Genomic DNA, 19839 nt, shown 5'->3' on the forward strand with positions numbered 1-19839 from the left:
TTGTACACAGAGACTGATACACTATGGTACAATCAAATGGTACAATTGAACGTAATGGACTTCTCTACTAGTAGGAATGCAAAGATCCAGGACAATTCTAAGGGACTGATGAGAAAGAACACTATCCACCTCCAAAGAAAGAACTGTGGGAGTAGAAACAGAAGAAAAACAACTGTTTGATCACATGGGTCAATGGGGACATGATTGGGGATGTAGACTCTAAATGATCACCCTAATGTAAATATTAATAATATGGAAATAGTTCTTGATCAATGACATCTGTAAAACCCAGTGGAATTTCTCATTGGCTACAGGAAGGGGGTGAGAGGAGGGGAGGAAAAGAACATGATTCATGTAACTATGGAAAAATATTCTAAATTAATTAACTAAATAAATAAGTTTTAAAAAGTTTTGGCTTCTTTACCCTCTGGGATATCCTATTCTAGGACTTCCAGTCCTTTAATGTAGAATCTGTTAAATCTTGTATTATCCTGACTATGGCTCCATGATATTTGAATTATTTCTTTTTGGTTGTTTGTAATATTTTCCCCTTGACCTAGATGTTCTGAAATTTGGCTAAGATATTCCTGAGAGTTATCCTTTTGGAATCTCTTTCAGGAGGTGTTTCTTTCCATTTCTATTTTACCCTATAGTTCTCTTAATTTTGGATAAATCTTAAAGAAAGATAAGAGAAAATAGAAGTGAACAAAATTATAGCTAAGAAATAGTCTTATTGGTATTGTCTAAATGTGACCCCTAAAGAATATGTGTTTTTCAGCACCATAATGAATGTTTTAAAAAACTGACAGAGATGTTACAAGTCAATGTAAAAAGGAAGAAGTAGTCAGTATATCTTTTTTATAAACCATAACACAGTAAGTCATTGGTTCAAGGATCATAAACAAAAGACACAGACCCAAGTAGAGACAACAATAAAATATTAAATAATGAATGTGTCAAAGAAAAAACAAATAATATGTGAAAGAAAATTATAATGGAACAAAACAGCAAAATTTCTGTGATGCTGCTAAAATGATTTGCAATTTTTTTTAAATTAGAAAGTCCATTTTCACATCCTTGGAGTAGATATTCCCTTAACTCTCAGTAACCCTCAACCTGGTTCAGCATTTGCTGAGATGGTTTTACTGAAGTATGGTCATTGTACATGATATAGCTTCTTGGAGCCACAGGTTCCAAGGTTGAGTGAAAGGTGGATAAATACTTCTGAAAAGGGCCCAGCAAGCCCTCACACAAGCTTCCTGTGTATCAATTTCTTATAAAATCCCAAGTGATGATTTTATTTAACCCAAACCATAAGACTAAATAAAGTATAGACAAATTAAAATGAAAGCAACTTTGAATCTCCATACACACTCTTCAAACTAGCAAAAATGAGAAAAGAGAAAAATGATAAATGTTGAAGGGAATGTGAGAAAACAGGTTCATTATTACAATCATTGTGAATTGTTCTAGCCATTCTATAAAATAACTTGAAACTACACCTCAAATGACCAAATTGTGTATATGCTCTTAGTTGGCTATTTTTTAAAATGAAAAGTATATACATGTGTAAAATATTACTAGCAGCTCTTTTTGTGGTAGCTAAACTTTGAAAACTGAAGAGATTTCCTCTTGTAAGGAAATTGCTAAATAAATTATAGTATATAAATCAATGGAATGTTATTGTACCATCATTGATGATGAAAAGGACAATTTCAGAGAAAACTGAAAAGATCTCTGAAGTGATGTAGACAAAAATGAACAGCACCAAAAACATTTTAATGACATTATAGAAAAAAACAATAACTTTCAAAAACTAATCAACTTAATAATAAACTATAAGTTTAGAAGAATCAAGAACCATATCATTATCTCCTGACAGAGGTGATAAACTTAAAATGTAGAAAAAAGACATACATTTTCAGGTATGGCTAATAGACTTTCCTTTCTTCAACTCTGTACCTGTCCAGGGCTTTAGGGGGAAGGAGTTTGAAGGATTATTTGCTTAATCATGGGATAAGGAGATAATGGTATAGACCAGTGATGGCAAACCTATGGCCCTCATGGAAAAAGTGGCATGCAGAGCCCTCTCCATGGGCATGCCTGTAGTCACCTGCCAGAGTTCATTACTAGAAAGTTAGAGGGACTTGGGGTGGAGCTGTTCCCCTCCCCCTCTCCATGCTGTGGGAGGACATTCCTCACTTCACCCACCCAGCTGTCCACCAGCCCAATGGGAGTACTTCCTCCCTTCCATCTGGGGGGCCCCAGGGGCCCAGCACTTAGTCTGGGGGGTGGGATGGGGCAGAATCTGGCACTCCCATCTCTGGTTTGTCATCACTGGTATAGACAAACAAAAGAATATATTAATGGAGATAAATAATCAAATTAATTTTAAATTACTAAATGTAATTAAAATTAAACTAATTTTAAAGGTGTGGAACTTATTAATGATTATATCTCACCAGTATTAACTAATACTGAATTCTGGGAGTATATAAAAATCAGTGTTAGTAGAGGTCATGTGCATTGATTGACCTTTTGGCAATAGAAAGAGAAAGGTAGAGCATGAGCCCCCTCTGGTGGCAATAGACTCTTTCTCTTGGTTTGCATAGATATATTCAAGAAAGATGTGTGCCAGGTGCTAAAGGAGCAACATCACAAAGGGCAAAGTGAAAAGACATGGAAACTTCCTAGATATGAGCAATTATTTCTGAAGGCAGAGTCAAGGATGAGTCTGAGGTTATGAACCTGAGTGACTTCTCTCAACAAAACAAGAGAAATTGGAATTAAGATCCAGAGAGACACTAATCTTTACCATGTTGCTCAATGAAATCAAGCCTTGATTTCTCCAATAAGCCGCTGAAATAAAATTCAAACTTCTCTATTTGACATTTAAAGCCCTTCCCCAATTGACTTTAACTTCTCATTCCAGGTTTTCTATACATTATTATCCCTCACATTGTATCCATTGCTCTCTTTGATTCTCCCCTCTTAGGGCATCTTAATTCCCATCTGTTTTCTTTTCCACAGGCTCACCCCTAAGGCTCAAATGCTCTTCTACCTTAGCTCCACCTTTTGAAATCCCTTCCACATTTCAAGGCTCAGTTCGAATGATTCTTCCTATAAAAAACCTTTCCTAATGTATCCAGTTTTTTTGTTCCTTCTCCAAATTACTTTATGTCTATTTGGTATAAATGAGAATAGAAGAATGTAAGTGATGTTACTAAGGGAGAAGAGATACAATGTGCACATGAACTCTATTCTACTTTTTTCTATTGCAGATAAGAAAAAAATTAAACTTCCAAAGATTCTCACTAGAATTTGTAACCTTTTGCCATAATGCTCTGGGAAAAAAAAAGCAAAAAGCTTAAACCTTAGTTCTTATCAATGAATGTCTTAAACAAGATGTCTTTTATAGCATATTCCTGTACTCTCTATATTAAAAGGGGGAAATTTGTAGAACTTTCTTTATCAGAAATTTCATTGTCAGAGGTAGGACAATTCCAAACAGGACAGAATTATGTTCCAAAGTCTCATCTTGGAGAGTTGAGTGAGTTAAATGATAAGAAAATGTCATAATAGCATAAAATATGACAAAAAACAAAAAAAAAAGAAATGCTCATCCTGGAGCATTGTGGCTAAAAAGAATGAGAATCCCTGACTCTTTTAAATAAGACCCCAGTTACCACAATCAATAAGTGAATTAATCAGGAAGTAATTAATCTCAGACAATGATTGATTAGTGATTAACAGAATTATTCTAAGATTAATAGAAGTCTAGTAATTACATTTTAGAGTGAAAATTTTAAAACTACACAGTAAATCTAACTACTTCCTCTTTTTACTGTAACTCTATATAAGCTAGTATTTTGTAATTGGGTGTCATGATCAAGAAAAGAGGAAGGCCGACCAACCACATAAGGCATGTCCAGTGGTAGAGATCTTGAACCTTTGCTGACCTGTTGATCATGGGTCATTATCATATAGGATACATAAGGAGGAGTAGTGGTGACCTTGAACCTCTTATGACAATCAAGAAACACAGATAAAAAGGGACCACGTATAGATAGAAAACTATCTGGACTTGATAGAAGAGATATCTGATCTCTGGATAGAAGAGATGTTTTGACAAGATACTAAGAGACTTTGTAAGATATACATATGTATATATATATATATATATATATATATATATATATATATATATATATATATATACAAGGAAAAGCATTCATTTAATTGTCTTTAGGTTGGGAGGAATATCTAATGATCCAGCTCTGCAGAGAGACAGATCTCTCTCAATAAACTTGTTATTGGCTTGGAGCTTTGCTTCTTTGTCTTATTCCAGATTGAAAAATACTGGGAAACAGACTCTGTATTACTAAAAGAAGGGGCTACCTATCCCCAGCTCTGCTCCTCTCTGATTGATATTCAGACTCCACAATAGTCTAGTCCAGTAATGGTGAACCTTTTAAAGACCACATGTCATGTCCTGCCCCCCAGAGATCAAGTGCTGTGTCTCATCCCCCACCAAGTGCTAGTCATACCCTGTCCCACCCTTTAACCCACCCAGGGGAGAGAGAAAGCGCTCTTATTGGGTTGCTGGGCAGAGGGTTGGGTGATGTGAAAAAATGTTGTCAGGCATGGTGGAGAGGGGGAAGGTAGCAGCTCTGCTGGAGTACCTCTGCCTTTTTAGTAATGAACTTTGGGCGTGGTGCTTATGCCCACAGAGAGCACTCTGTGTGCCATCTTTGGCACACATTCCATAGGTTCACCATCACTGGTCTAGTCTATTATGTAAATATGTGTTTATCCAATTAGTTACTTGGTTCACTTTTCACCTACTGGAGAAACTCTCCTTTCCTTACCTGCTGCATTTCAATATATCACAATCAACAGAGCTAACACAATGGAGTCAGTTACACAAGAATGATTTGATTATTTACTGTTCTTTACTCATATTTAGAGAATATAATAACCCTGAGGAAAGGCAGCTTGGAATTATTTCTTGGGGGACAGAGGAAGACATAACTCTTGTTTGCCTGAGAGACTTCTGAACTTGGGATGAGAGTGCTAAAGAAATATGAACTTTGGAGAAAATGAGAGAAAATGTAAATTCATGAGAGGTATGGGATAGAAGAACAAACTATTGAAGGGTTAATGGGAGCCCTTGGAGCTTCAGACATGTAGGGAATGCTGCCTTTACCCACCAACATGCCCTTTGACTTTCAGTACCATCAAAAAACAGATTAGATCAGTAGATTTTCCTTTTTTTAGGTTCAGATTTCATGTTGCTCCCAAGACAAATACCTTATTTAATTTCCTATATATACTGTCATTTACCATAATCCACATAATTTCCTTTTACTATTTGTCTTGATAAACATTTATTTCTTTTTCATTATTGTCTTTTGGGCAAATGGCATTTAGTGGCTTTAGGGTCAGGACTTATTACTTAGGATACTTAGGCACCTCTTAACCATCTGTAAGAACCCAGGAGTTCCAAGTAGTATATAATTCAGGTGGCTAGATTGCCCCATCAGCTACTCCCAGTGGGAGCTAGCAGTTAACCCCACTTCTGTAACGCTGGTGACCTCTCATAGTGACACTGTAAAATTGGTCAAGGATGTTTGGGACCTGGAGCACTGTTTCATCCTCCAAGTTTTCACTTTGTCAGTTCAGTATGGTTGGTATATTGGCTGGTCTGTATTGGATCCTGTTCACTTCCCACATTATGTTTATTACTAGTAAAATGGTAGAATTGAATCATTGCCTACCCCAGTTTCCCATATCTAATATGTCTCCCTCTTGCCTTTTATTCCTCCAGTGTACATCCAGTCATATCTTATTTCTACTCAGGTCCAGTGTCCTCACAATCACATCTTATTTAGGCTCCTATACAAAGCATTTTTATTTCTATCCTCCCCAAGTCACTGAAGTTCAGTGGACCCATAGTTTGTTTTATTGCCCTTATTGGAACATAAGGATATTCTAGTAATGCATCTCTAACTCTCCTTGCCTACCCAACCCTTCCTCCTCTTCAGTCTTCCCTAGTGTAGGGTGATAACAAAATTAAGAAACATTTTCAAGTACTAGCCCCTTCCTTCCTCATTCTTCTTAAAATCTTCTCTACTATATCAATTAAATCACCATAAAATTTGGCAGCTGACTTGGGTATTTTATTATTTGGGATTTCCCTTGGCAACCACTTAAATTTTGATTTTTTTCAGTCTCAAACATGATTTCACCCTTTACATGTCTGGATATCTAAAGACATAGTGCTATAGTTACTTATATAGGTTTTAGATTAGATAAATAAGAGTCTATATCTATATCTATATATATATATATATCTCAATACTACAAGTCTAGTAAACATTCCATTTTTGAATAGTAAACATTTCATTTTTATATCATATCTTCAAATTGCTCACTCATCAGGACTCTCTTGACTCGAAATTTTCTACTCAGCTATGATCTTTTCACCAGGAATGCTTGGAAATTTATTTCATTCAAGGTCAAATTTTTGCCCTATCAGATCATACTTAGTTTTGTCTAGTTTTAATTTTTAGTTGTAATACAGTACATTTTGGTTCTCATAACATTATATTCTAAGTTTTCAAGGCTTTTGGAGTTGCTTTATCTTTTGTGATTCTAAATAGGGTTCCTTTGACCTCTAAAATTCTGTGATTCAACAGTAATTCTCAGGACCTTTTGATATTTGAAATTTGAAAAATCCCAATGAAGAAAGAAACCTTGGAATGTTGATTTGCTTCTTTTCTTAATATAAAAATATGACCTAAAAAGCTTGAAATCATGAAAACAACTTCTGAAAAATTAAGTGACATTAATTTTTGTAAATAGAGTAAAACCCAAGCTGAGGTTTGCTGGCAAATATTTAACAATTGTCTCCATGGGGGTAGCAGGGAGGAATGTGCACATGACATACTTTTAAAGTATAATCTACATTATTAACATTTTCTCCATCGCTTCCTTAAATGTAGACGGGTAGATATGCTATGGTGCACACGACAAATATAGCCTGTCTATTTACCTCTGTTTTTGAACGCCACAAGTTCAGCATGGTTTTTACATTTTAAAAATAAAGTTTTATTGTATTTTAAAATGTAAAAACCATACTTAGCTTACCTGCCCTCCAAAAAAACTGGCAGAGGCAAGATTTGGCCCTCAGGATATAGTTTGCCTTCCCCTGGTCTAGACAGTTAACAAAACAATAAATCAGAACCTAATTATAGCATTTGCAGATTTTCAGGGTGTAAATTCAGTTAACATTTAAAATTTGACTATTGGCTTCCTGACCTGGTATAGGTTCCACATACCCCTGAATTCTGGAAGAAAAATCAGTTCCTTGAAAATTAAAGTTTAATTTTTCCAAGTTTGCAAACAGAATAATTAAAGATATATATATACATACATACATATGTGTGTGTGTGTGTGTGTGTGTATCTAATAGTATGTGTTAAAATTGATTGGTACAATAGAGAGGTCTGATCCTGAAATAGAGTGAAGTTATTATAGTGAGCAAATATAGAAAATAACATCCTAATATCTGTATCATCTGTATGAACTTCCCTGAATTAGGCTACAATGCCACTTCCTAGTTATTTCCATATAATCTATATTCTGGTCATTCTCCTCCTACCATTTAATCTTGGACTTTGCCCCAGAGATCCTGTGCTCTCATAGTTGACCTTCCCTTCCCCATAAAACTTCGCCTGCCTCTTTCTGGTCATTATCCAAACTTGCCACCTTTACCACCTCTCTTCATAAGTTTTCTCTCATTTTTATGTAAGCTTCTTTTACATAAATAGGGATTGTCCTCCTTGCTTGTATTTTCAGAGGTTAGTTAGCACAGTGCTAGGCACAGAGTTAACATTTAAATGTTTTCTTCCATTCCCTCATTACTGTGATATCCTAATATTTAGTTCCTCTTTTTTTCTTAATAAAATTTTGTGGAGTTTTTCCCCCTATAGTCTCATTCTTCCTAACTACCTCCCCCATCAGTTCATTATATTACTAGGCTCATGCATTTACTGGAAAATGGATGTTTTATGTCTTCCCATAACTCATACTATGTAATGATTTTTTTAGAAAAGTTTTGGCTTTGGCCATGGTTTAAGCACCTGCTTTCTTGAAATTATAAACATTATAGATTTATTTACGTGTAAGAGAAAAATGGTAGAATTCTCACCCTTCAGTAGTCACAGAAGGACAAGAATATAATAATAAAACCTAGACAAATATGTGAATTGCCTAGATTCACATAGTTAGTATAACTATCCAAGGTCAAAATTGAACTCAGACTTCCTGAAGCCAGATCCATCAATTGTGCTCTCTAGTTGCCTCTGTGTTAATGAAGTGTTAAACAAACTCAAAGATCCATTTATGCCCTCATCCCTTTGTGAGGTACATATGCTTCTCTGTTGGGTCAAGAGAAGAATGGTTTGGGATTGGCTGAGCAAAGGAAATAGTCATGACTCTGGGGTCTTTAAATAGCTAAATCCTTGATGAATTTCAGTGAGAGAAACTGGGACTTTTTTTTCCTCCTTTCTACCTACATTGACCTCATAGCTTTGAATGGAGAACTTCTACCAGTAGGAGACATTGCATGCAGTTGGGACACAAAGATCCACATTCTAGACCTACACCCGTTAAAAAGACTCAAGGGAGGAAGTAACCTCAAGGAGCTAAAGTCAAGCTGTAGAAAAGAGCAGATGATTCCAAGAAGGGAAAGGATCTCAGGATCTTCAGTGATAGGACTTGTGAGTTGCCTTTGTCATACATATATGCTGCCATTATATTCTGTTTGTGCCTATTCTTCCCTGTTTTTATATGATGTAGAAGAGAAATTATGGAGAAAATGTTTTGTAAATTACTGTTCTTGCTATGCCTTTTGAGCAAATTATTTTGCCAAACATCTTATTAGCTGACTATTTATAGGAAACACTCTGGTGGGGAAAAATACATTTTATTAAACACTTATTATATACTAGAATAGGTGCCAGGGATATAAATACAAGGTAGCCCCTGCCTTCAATGAGCTTATGTTTTAATGAGGAAAAGTTACTCACAAAAGGGAACTGAAAATGGGAGTGAGGTGATAGGTTGTGGGTCTAGAAGGAACCCTAATAGAATCATGATGGTGAAGTCTAGAGCTTCAGAAGTACTGCTAGGAGATGAACGAAGCATGGCCAGGTTGAGTTCAATCCCAGAATTGAATCACTTGGGTAGGAATTCACTAGTGGTAGGACCAATATGGCAGGGAGAGAGATTTCAAAGTGAGACAGCCCCAGGAATTAGAGGAAAATTTTTTTAATGTATTTATTTTGCCAATTACAACTAAAAATGAATTTCCACATATGTTTTCTGAAGTTACAGAATCCAAGTTGTCTCTCTCTCTCTCTCTTTCTCTCTGTCTCTCTCCTCCCTTTCCTCCCCCATCCCAGATCTGGCAAGCAATTCAACCTGGGTTATACATGAATTATCATGTGAAACATATTTCCATAGTGTTCATTTTTGTCAGTGACTAGTATCTTATAAAATCAAAACCCCAAAATGTACCCAAATAAACAAGTGAAAAATTTTATTCTTTTGTGTGGAGTGAGAAATTAGTGTGTTATTCTCAAGTTATTAATGGTTATTAATATCTCCCCCAAAAAAGTTAGTAAAAGCTGCTTCCCCCACCCTTACAAAGGCTTTAAAGCCTTAAGTGAGTGTTTGTCTGGAAATTTTCCTAGGATAGGAATCCCTAGCTGATGGTCTTGGATCCAGAAGTACCCATGATCAAATTTCAAGTACCAATCTTGAGTGCCCTTTTGACTTAGAAGTCTCCAGTGGTATAAAACCCAATGAATGGGGGCAGCTGGGTAGCTCAGTGGATTGAGAATCAGACCTAGAGAAGAGATTTCCAAGGTTCAAGTCTGGTCTCAGACACTTCCTAGCTGTTGTGACTCTGGGCAAGTCACTTGACCCCCATTGTCTAACCTTACCACTCTTCTGCCTCGGAACCAATACACAGGATTAATTCCAAGCCAGAAGGGAAGGGTTTAAAAAAAACCCAATGGCTGGAATGATAACATCATCTACTCCTAAACCATCCAATTTGAACTCCTCTTTGTATCTGTCTCCAACTTCCTGATCATTTCTTTAAAATGTTAATTAGTTTGAATGTGTTCATTGTAAAGCTATTCAATATTCTCCAACTATCTTAAAAATGTTGTAATCCCTTCAGAAAGTCTTAATTGCATCAGAATTCTCCTATAAGTAAGGGATTTTTCTGTTAATTTAGAGACATTTGTCTTGGGTCAATGGCTTGGGACAGTTTCCCCCATTTTTTCTGTAAATCCTTGGTGGGTTGGGCATCTGTCTTGGGTCATCTGTAATTAGAATCTTGTACCCCTGGACTTCATCTCCCAGAATCCCTTTCCCTTCATCTCCACGTTACATCCTTATGTTGTATCTATAAAGTTGTATGTAACTCTGCCTCTCTCTCTTCTCTCACTTGTGTGGTCTGGGAAGCTTTTCTTTACTAAGGCTATCACTTTCCTCTACTTCAAGTGATTATTAATAAAATCTTGTAAAAATATAATACTTGGAGTATTGGATATTAATTTTTAAACTTACAGTCAATAACCTGAGATAGTGTCCCCCCACACACATTTTTCTCTCTCAATAAAGCATTATATTTTAAGTGATGCATTTCCCTGGTCATATTATTTTAGTGGTAAGAGATTATGAACTCTGAAATTTCCAAGGTCCCCTCAATTTCCACTGCACACTTTCATCTGCATTCTTATTCCAACAGTTCTTTCTCTGGAGGTGAATAATATTCTTTGTCATAAGTTTCTCAGAATTGCTAGAAGAAAATTCTGCATGAAAAAGTAACTCAGTCAGGGTAACAAAAGTTTGGAGTGTCAGAAATATATCCAGGCAGAGAATGAACTGTAAGAAATGTGGACCACAAGGGTTACTTCTGGAATCTAAAGTAGTTGCTGACCTCTGGGGACCCAACTTGCCAATGTACGTCTCACAAAGTCAGAGTTTACACATAAACAGTTTCTGTTCCTTTATCCTCTGTGTCAGGCATTGAGTAAATGATTAAATTAAAATTAATAAATTAGTTTGAAACAAAACTCTCATAAACCCTTTCCTCATAAAATATTAAATCACTCAGGCAGGTGAGAGGTAGAGGCTGGGTAACTTAGGGAAACAAAATCATGAAATAATCTTATATTTACTCTACATGTATGTAAAAGGGATCTGGTATATATACACAGTGCTTCCCTTAGAGGATACAAGTATCAATTTGTAATCTGGGGGACCCCAAAGTCTATGTCAATTTGGGATCTAGCAACCCCAAGTTCAGTCAGCTTAAAAGTTAGAGACCCCAAGCTTGTCCCTGTTCCTCTGAGGATCCACCTTGAAGGGAATCTCAAACTACTAGTTTCAGATTGAATAATAGACCCTAAGGTAAATGATAATACCAGTTAGGTGAGGCTAAGTATTCTTTTTGTTTTAGTAGTCTTCCCCATTGTATCAGAGATCCTTCCCAAGAAGATCAACCCCTGAGCAGGGACCATCCTTTCAGTGTCCATGACACCCTAGTCTCTGACTATGGTTCCTTTCCCAAGCCTGATTGTATCCTGTCAGTGTAATTTGAACACTCCCATTTCTTTGTAACCATGGTAATGTCAATCAATCATATTTCCCTGTCCCTCAGTTCCCCAAAAGGTATATAAGTTCCCCAAATTCTATGGTGCTTTGGAGCTGTCAAATAATGTGGTGGCACTCCCAGGGACACAGTAGCCAGTGTAGCCAGAGCTTTGGACTCTGTGTGGGTTTTGAGTGTGTGACTCTGTGAGAAGACCTAATGAAGAGACCATATCCCTTTCCTGATCAAAGACATGGTTTTTCTGACTATTTAATAGCTCTGCATTTCTTCCAGTTTAACATTTAGAGATCCCACCAAGATCCAAAGTTGTAGCTGCCTAAGCTGCCTGCTAAATGGACTGCTAAATGGACATGAGGTACCCACAGGACCCATTTAGGGTCAAGTCAGGAGGTCAGTTAGAAGTGTGGCTAACTAAGTGGACACTCTTAGATAAAGGACTTGATCTCGTTTGTTTGGGAACGTGAGCTACTCTTTAATCAGAAGGTAAATGGGCACCATGGTATGTGAGTGGTGCCCGTGAGACCCAGAGCCTGCCTGGGTGTTGTTAGGGTACCCAGGGCCTCATAGAGGCCACTGGGGGGAACCCAGAGTCCTTTTAGTAGGGTTATGCAGAGGGGCATTCACAATTCTGTGAAGCTGGCCCAGGGGTCTTAGTCAGGCTGCTGGGGAAAGAACCAAGTCTTGCATGGAGAATTTTTGGACTATAAATATGCATAAGGTTGACTATAGTTGCCTAACTCAGACACTGAGCAGTTTTTCTTTTTGGTCATAGTGAAGTCCAGTTCAATCTGACTGCAATCTCTACACTTGGCTAGGTTTTTGGTTTGGTATGTGTGTCTTTGTGTTTGTGTATTTGAGTGAAGCAGGGTCCCTACTAGAAGTAAGAGTGAGGAAGGTGTAATAATTAAAAAGTTGGTTTGACAAAGATAATAATGGTTAAAAAAAATTGTTGTGGTCGCCATTTATAAAAGTTAGTTAAACTATGAATCAGTAGGCTGTTAGCAGCTTTATTTACAACAAGGTAGAGATATTAAAGAGAAAACATAGGAAGGAGGTAGAAAACATTACCTACCTAAAAATACCCCAAGAACTAATCCTAGTGCCTCTAGACTGAGAACGAGACTCTAAATGTGAATCTTACCAGATTCCAAAGTCCGGATCAGGAAGACAAAATCCAAAGAGCCAAAGATACTGAAAACCTCCTAGAACATGAGACCAAGACCACCAAGAATTCCACCAGAGCTCATGCTCCCTAGGCTAAAGAAGGAAGAGCTCAAGTATGCGCCAAGCATAAAGAGAGCTCACAAATCCACCAAGCAATGAATGAGGCAAGCAATGAAGAACCTCAATCTCTCTCAGGGTCCCACTTATACAGTTTCCTCCACCCATCAGCTCTCCTCATCACAACTCAGGAATCAATCACAGCCTTCCAATTTTTGGGGGGTAGAGGGATAGGGGCAGTGCTTGTGGCCTGTTTGGGCATGGATTTTGTTTATTAGTGACTTACTAAGTGTTAAGTAGGGATACTTTAAGTTCTTGACTGATTAACTTAAAATAGGCAAAGGGAATAAAAATTCCCTTTCACAAAATATAGTTCAATGAGAAAGTTAATAGAAGTGAGAAAATATCTGTGTGAATGGCTGGCTGAAAACTTTAAATGGGAAGCTGAGTTGGAGTGTTGGAGCCTAAGTTCAATCGAAGTTTTGGAAACTACTTTGAATCAATTAAAATAGAGAACATTTCTTCAAGACTTGAAATACCATTGCTTAAGGTTTAAATGGTGGTAAGTCTTTGTAAAAAAAAGCTTCTCATAGAAGCTTAAGAACTTAAGTTCTGGATTTCTTCTCAATTTTCTGTGAAGTTTTGCCTATATTGTATCTGTGATGTGTTTTTAGATGGAGGTTTCTCTAATAACCTTAAATGCTTATGATTTGAATGTTAGCCCAAAGGCCTAAAATTGTGTTAACAGTTAATTCCTCCACAAAGCTGAAATTACATGAATTGCAATCTGGATGTGGGAATATCCAGCAGGAGACCAAAGGAGGTCCAGAATTCATAACTTTAAATTCTAGTCTTTTCTTCCCAGGTTTGGTATGGTTAATGTGCAAAATATTACCTAGCAACAGCGGTTAATTTTTAATGATGTTGGTAATAAAATGCATTTATTCTAGGTATTAACACTTTGATTTGAGTGCTATAATTTTATATTTCTGTTAAGCTGCTATTTATTTCTAGAGAAAAGATTTTTTTCTGTTTAACGTGTATGTGTATTCTAGAGCAAAGAAAGTCACTAGTCATTGCATTGTTGTAAATGGACAAGAAATATTTGGGGAAAAGTTTTGCATTTAAATGGTAAGAAAACCATGAACATTTTAAACTGAACAAACAAATTCCTCTTTGAAATCATCTTTTGCCTTAGGCAAAAGAGAGGTTTAGGGCAGTTTTTGGAGTCACAGGCTAAATAAGAGTAAAAAGGTAAAGAGATAGGGGTGAATAACTATTCTGATTTGAAGGTCATTTTAAACTTTTCTTTAATAATCTTGGGGTTTGGGGTTTGGTGAGAAATCTTTATGGGTTTTACTTTTTGAAAAGTAAAAAGCTAGGCACTGCAGCCTGATTTTTGAATTTCCTTTCTTTAGGTAAATTTCCAGGGTGCAACCATTACAATAGATCAGTTTTTAGTTTTAAAAAAGAAACAAAACTCAGAGCTATTAAATAGTCAGAAAAACCATGTCTTTGATCAGGAAAGGGATACGGTCTCTTCATTAGGTCTTCTCACAGAGTCACACACTCAAAACCCACACAGAGTCCAAAGCTCTGGCTACACTGGCTACTGTGTCCCTGGGAGTGCCACCACATTATTTGACAGCTCCAAAGCACCATAGAATTTGGGGAACTTATATACCTTTTGGGGAACTGAGGGACAGGGAAATATGATTGATTGACATTACCATGGTTACAAAGAAATGGGAGTGTTCAAATTACACTGACAGGATACAATCAGGCTTGGGAAAGGAACCATAGTCAGAGACTAGGGTGTCATGGACACTGAAAGGATGGTCCCTGCTCAGGGGTTGATCTTCTTGGGAAGGATCTCTGATACAATGGGGAAGACTACTAAAACAAAAAGAATACTTAGCCTCACCTAACTGGCATTATCATTTACCTTAGGGTCTATTATTCAGTCTGAAACTTAGTCTGAGGTCCCCTTCAAGGTGGTTTCTCAGGGGAACAAGGACAAGCTTGAGATTTCCAGTTTTCAAGCTTATTGAACTTGGGGTTACTAGATCCCAAATTGACATAGACTTTGGAGTCATCCAGATTACAAATTGACATGAGGAAACATTTTTGTTTTGTTTTTTTAAACCCTTACCTTACGAATTGGAGTTAATACTGTGTATTGGCTCCAAGGCAGAAGAGCAATAAGGCCTTGGCAATGGGGGTTAAGTGACTTGCCCAGGGTCATCCAGCTGGGAAGTGTCTGAGGCCAGATTTGAACCTAGGACCTCCCATCTCTAGACCTGACTCTCAATCCACTGAGCCCCTCAGCTGCCCCCAAGGAAACTTACTTCTGAGAGAATTTTCATGATGTGTAAGGAAAGAGAGATTGTGGTACATGCTTGGACATTCTATAACTAGTTATAGTCAGTTAAGGTATTTAGAGAGGGGACTCTGATTGACTTTATAGGCATTCAGACAGGTCCTTTCAACTTGAGCAATTTCCTCTTTTGCCTCATTCAAATCACTGGCAGGTATTTTTTAAGCACCAAACATATGACAGGCACTAAGCACCTTATCATGCAAAGCAGAGGGAAAGCCTGTAAACAATTCTGTACAAAATGGGGGAATACTAGAGGAAAGGATGTAACACTAAAGGGAATGGGGAAATTCTCCTTGTAGAAGTTTGGAGTTTACCTAAGATTTGAAAAAAGCAAGCTAAACCAAGAGGCAGAGATGAGAAGAAAGAGAATTCCAGACATGGGGGGGCAGTTGGTAGAAATGCCTAGACTAAGAGTTATAGGGTTCGGTGAAAGGAGTAGCAAATAGGCTAGTGTTGCTGGATCCTAAAGAATGTGAATCACAATAAGGTATGAAATGATTCGGAATAGTAGAGGTGGGCCAGGTTATGACATTCAAATACAAGAAGATTCTGGAGGTAATAGGGTAATAGGGAACCCCTGGGGTTTATTGAATGTGGTTTGAGGGTGGCATATGTGTGGCATGATGAGATTTTTGCTTTAAACAGATCAATGATAGTGGAGAAGAGGAAGGATTGGAGTGAAGTGTGCAGCTTGTGGCTGGTGAACCCATGAGCAAGGTATTACAATAGACCAGGCAACAGAGGGTGTCTTTTGTTTGGTTTAACTCAGTGATTCTTTAATTGAATCTGGTGAAAAACTATATGGTAAGAGAAACAGCCTCAGAGTGTTCTCCCCATTGAAACCATATGATCCCTGAGAAAGTCCTTGGCTTTTTTGGCAATATTTTTTTTTAATTACATATAAGAGCAATTTTTATCTTTCATTTTCTGAAATTTTGAATTCTAAATTCTCTTCTTCCTCTTTCCCTTCCCTGAGACAACAGGCAATTTTATATAGATTAATACATGGAATCTCATACAAAACATTTTTCCATATTGGTCATGTTGTAGAAGACACATTAAAAAAAAACGCAAAGAAAATAAAGTGAAAATAGTATATTTTAATCTATATTCAGACTATCAGTTCTTTCTTTGGAAATGGATAGTATTTTTCATCATGTCTTAGATTACTGTATCACAGAGAATAGCTAAGTCATTCACCATTGATCATTGCACAATATTTCTGTTACTGTGTATAATATTCTCCTGGTTCTTTTGGGGAGGGAATTTCCCTCCCCATTATGTTGCTTTGTCTGACATCATCAACCAGGGACCTGAAGATCCTTTACCATTGAGATGTGCAAGTATAGACAAACCTTAAGAGAAAGGAAGCTGAAACCAACAAGATGAGAAACTGATCCCACAGGCACTACCCGCCCTTGCTGGTGCCAGGCAAATTAAGGAACTCTGATTGGCTCCTGAGATGTGATGTGGGAGAGCTAGTGTGTGAAGAAAATTGCGTATAGGATGAGACCAAGGCACTGCTTGCTCCAGAGGAGAGGGACCAATGCATTGGTCAAATGAAAATCCTGAATGGGACCCAAATTTAGAGGAAGATTACTTACAACTCTGTCAGGCTAGAAATGTATTACTAAAAGCAATGAGGGTTTACTCTGACAGAACCATGTGGACTAAATTTGAACTTCTAAAGAAAAAATAATAAAAATCTCTCTCAGTGTATGGTTAGGTTTATTGAGCTGGGAAGCAGATACATAGAACTAGATCTTTCTGGGGAGAGAGATGTTAGACAAATCAGGAGTTATAAAAACAATTGTAAGGTGGTAAATAACTATTTTATGATTGTCCAAACTGGGCTAATATGAATCTAAAGCAATTTAAATGAGTTGCAGTTTACATTTTTGTTGGACATGAAAAGAAAGATGAAGAGAACACTGACTTAATGGAGAGATTAATGAAGAGAAAAATGCATTAACTGAAAAAGTTGAAAAAGCAATTGCAAAACAGGGAGAGGCCATAGCCCCTTTATAGGAATCCACAAAGCAACCACCAATGTGCTATTTTTGTGAAAAGTGGGTCGTGTAATTATGAACTATAGGAAGAGGAATCAGAAAAATAAAAATAGAAGCTAGAGGAATACAATAATTGGAATAATAACAAGGACAGGAACTCATATAGAAATAGTAATTCAAATGAGGCAAATCATAAATCACACCCAAATATTCAATATGGGGGTTTGTCCTCACTGTACTCATTGCGGGAACCCCCCTCACTGTGGGGGACCCCAGAGGAAGAGTCAAGGATCTTTATGATGGTGTGATGGAGGGAAAGGGCTCTGGAGTTGGGAGGTGAAACCTTCAATTTCCCAGACCCTGATGTTTTAATGTGTTATTCTAGTCCATTCTCCCTCTCCTCCAAAAAAAAAAATGACCCTACATGCTGGGAACCATCAGGCCACAACGCATTGACAGAGTCACGTGTGGTAGCTAAGGAAGCCACAGAGTGGCCCTTGGCAAGATGTGATTGCCCTCTCAGTCCCCCTTGCATTACCTCTCTCATCAATGTCCCTTACCTATGGAATTGACATGATTATTATAACCCCTAGTCTCAGAAGGAATAATGCAAGAGCAAAATGCCTGTACCCTAATTCTCCAAAAGATCAGACCGTCAAACCCAATCCCAAAAGACTACCATGGGTTAACTTTTACTTAGGTACATAATCCTCAGTAAAATCTCAGCTACAGGCCAAGTGCAGAACTTTCCCACTCACAGAAACTTATTCTCATAAAGCCAACACACAAATCAATCATAAAGGCCCATACAAAATGTACAGGTACACTAAGCTTCAACATGCCTCAGTGACTCAGCTTCACAAACCACTAACTCACCAGTGGGAAACTCCCTAGTAAACCCTGAGAAATGACCAGTCTAATATTAAAGCTGAATTGTGTTCCCAGTACCTCTCAACCTCAATGATATGATTGTTGAATTGTCTTTTAAGAACTTTTGATTGATTATTACTTTTTATTAAAAGTAATAACTAATTTTCCTTGATTGTTTGTAAGCTTAAAACTCCTCACAGGGTAGTGAGAAAATTAAGCCACCTGTGATGAAATCATTTATCTTGTGTAGAACCTTTATGCTGTCTGTAATCACAATACAAGACTATAGAATGTTAATCAAGCGATTTGTTAAAAGTTAATGTATCACTTTTCCAATTAACTCTTTTTGAACATGTGTGTTGGGTAATGTATCTGTGTGCCAAGAAAATGGGTATAAAAATAAACACCAGGCCTGGAGATGGTGGAGCAGCTATCAGATGCAAAGCATCTGCAAACCTCTGGAGTCGCAAGTCATGCTGGACCTTACCCATGGCACCTACAGGGTTGGGACATATATTATGATTGCCTCTTAGTCACTGGAGCTTCCAGGTCACTTTTGGAATTACACCTCAAATTGCAAGAACTCCATGAGTCTAGAGCTGCAGTACAAGCAGGACCTCTAGATTTCTCCATAACCTATACCCAAGAGACAAGGTGTGCATAAAGAACTTCCAGTACACTGGAGGAACTCAGCCTGGGAAGGAAGGTCTGCTTCAAGTTACACTCTATGAGTATCCCAATTTTCCCACATCCCCTCCAACATTTGACATTTTGTTTTTCTGACATATAAGCCAATTTGATAGGTGTAAGGTGGTAGCTCAGATCTATTTTAATTTGCATATCTCAAATCAAGAGAGAATTAGAGCACCTTTTCCATACAACTGTAGGTAGCATTGATTTTTTCTTCTGAAAATTGCCTGTTCATATTCTTTAACCATTTATCAATTGGGGAGTGACTTGTATGATTCTTCAATTGGTGAATGATACATAAATTTTACTAAGTCCTCTAGTAAAGTGGTAGTCTCTCAGTGACCGGGAATGACAATTGTCTTTGTGTATTATCATCTATTGATTTACACTCATGTGGCTTTGAAGTCCAAAGACTGAGACACAAAGTTTGTGGCACATGGGGCATGGGACACCAGTTGTTACGGGAGGTGTGGTAGTGGCTTGGTGTCGGCATTCATGCGTGCAACGACAAGACGTCGATGTCGTTCATCTTCAAAGGTGGTGGCAGCATGGTTAATGTGGGTTCATCAGCTGCTTCTGACAGAGGCAGCAAGTTCTAGTTGCTTTGGTGTAATGCCAGCCCACTTCAAGTTTGACTTTAGCTGATCCTTGAATCTTTTCTTTGGTCGACCTTGTTTCCTGAGTCCAGCTGACAGTTCACCATAGAATACCTGTCTTGGTATTCGCTGTGGGTCCATGCGGATGACGTGTCCAGACCATCGTAGTTGGGTTTTGAGGATCATTACTTCGATGCTGGTAGAGTTGGCTCTGTCGAGGACTTCCTGGTTGGTGATACGGTCCTGCCATCAGATCCTCATGATTGACTGGAGAGAATGTTGGTGGAATTGCTCCAGCTGTTTCATATGCTTCCGGTACAGTGTCCATGTCTCACAACCGTACAGGAGCGAGCTGAGGACCACTGTGTTGTACACTTTGAG

The 19839-nt window shown here is 37.7% G+C and overlaps 1 protein-coding gene across 1 annotated transcript in view; it reads left to right on the forward strand.

The window, feature by feature from the left end:
* Positions 1-8517: 8517 nt before the first annotated feature.
* KLHL8 (kelch like family member 8) overlaps positions 8518-19839 on the forward strand; it is an 85984-nt gene continuing 74662 nt past the window's right edge. The window contains exon 1 of the mRNA XM_007495925.3: positions 8518-8783. The gene's annotated coding sequence lies outside the window, so the exon portion shown is untranslated. The remainder of the gene's footprint in view (positions 8784-19839) is intronic.

This window comes from Monodelphis domestica, chromosome 6, assembly GCF_027887165.1.
Source record: "Monodelphis domestica isolate mMonDom1 chromosome 6, mMonDom1.pri, whole genome shotgun sequence".
NCBI lineage: Eukaryota > Metazoa > Chordata > Mammalia > Didelphimorphia > Didelphidae > Monodelphis > Monodelphis domestica.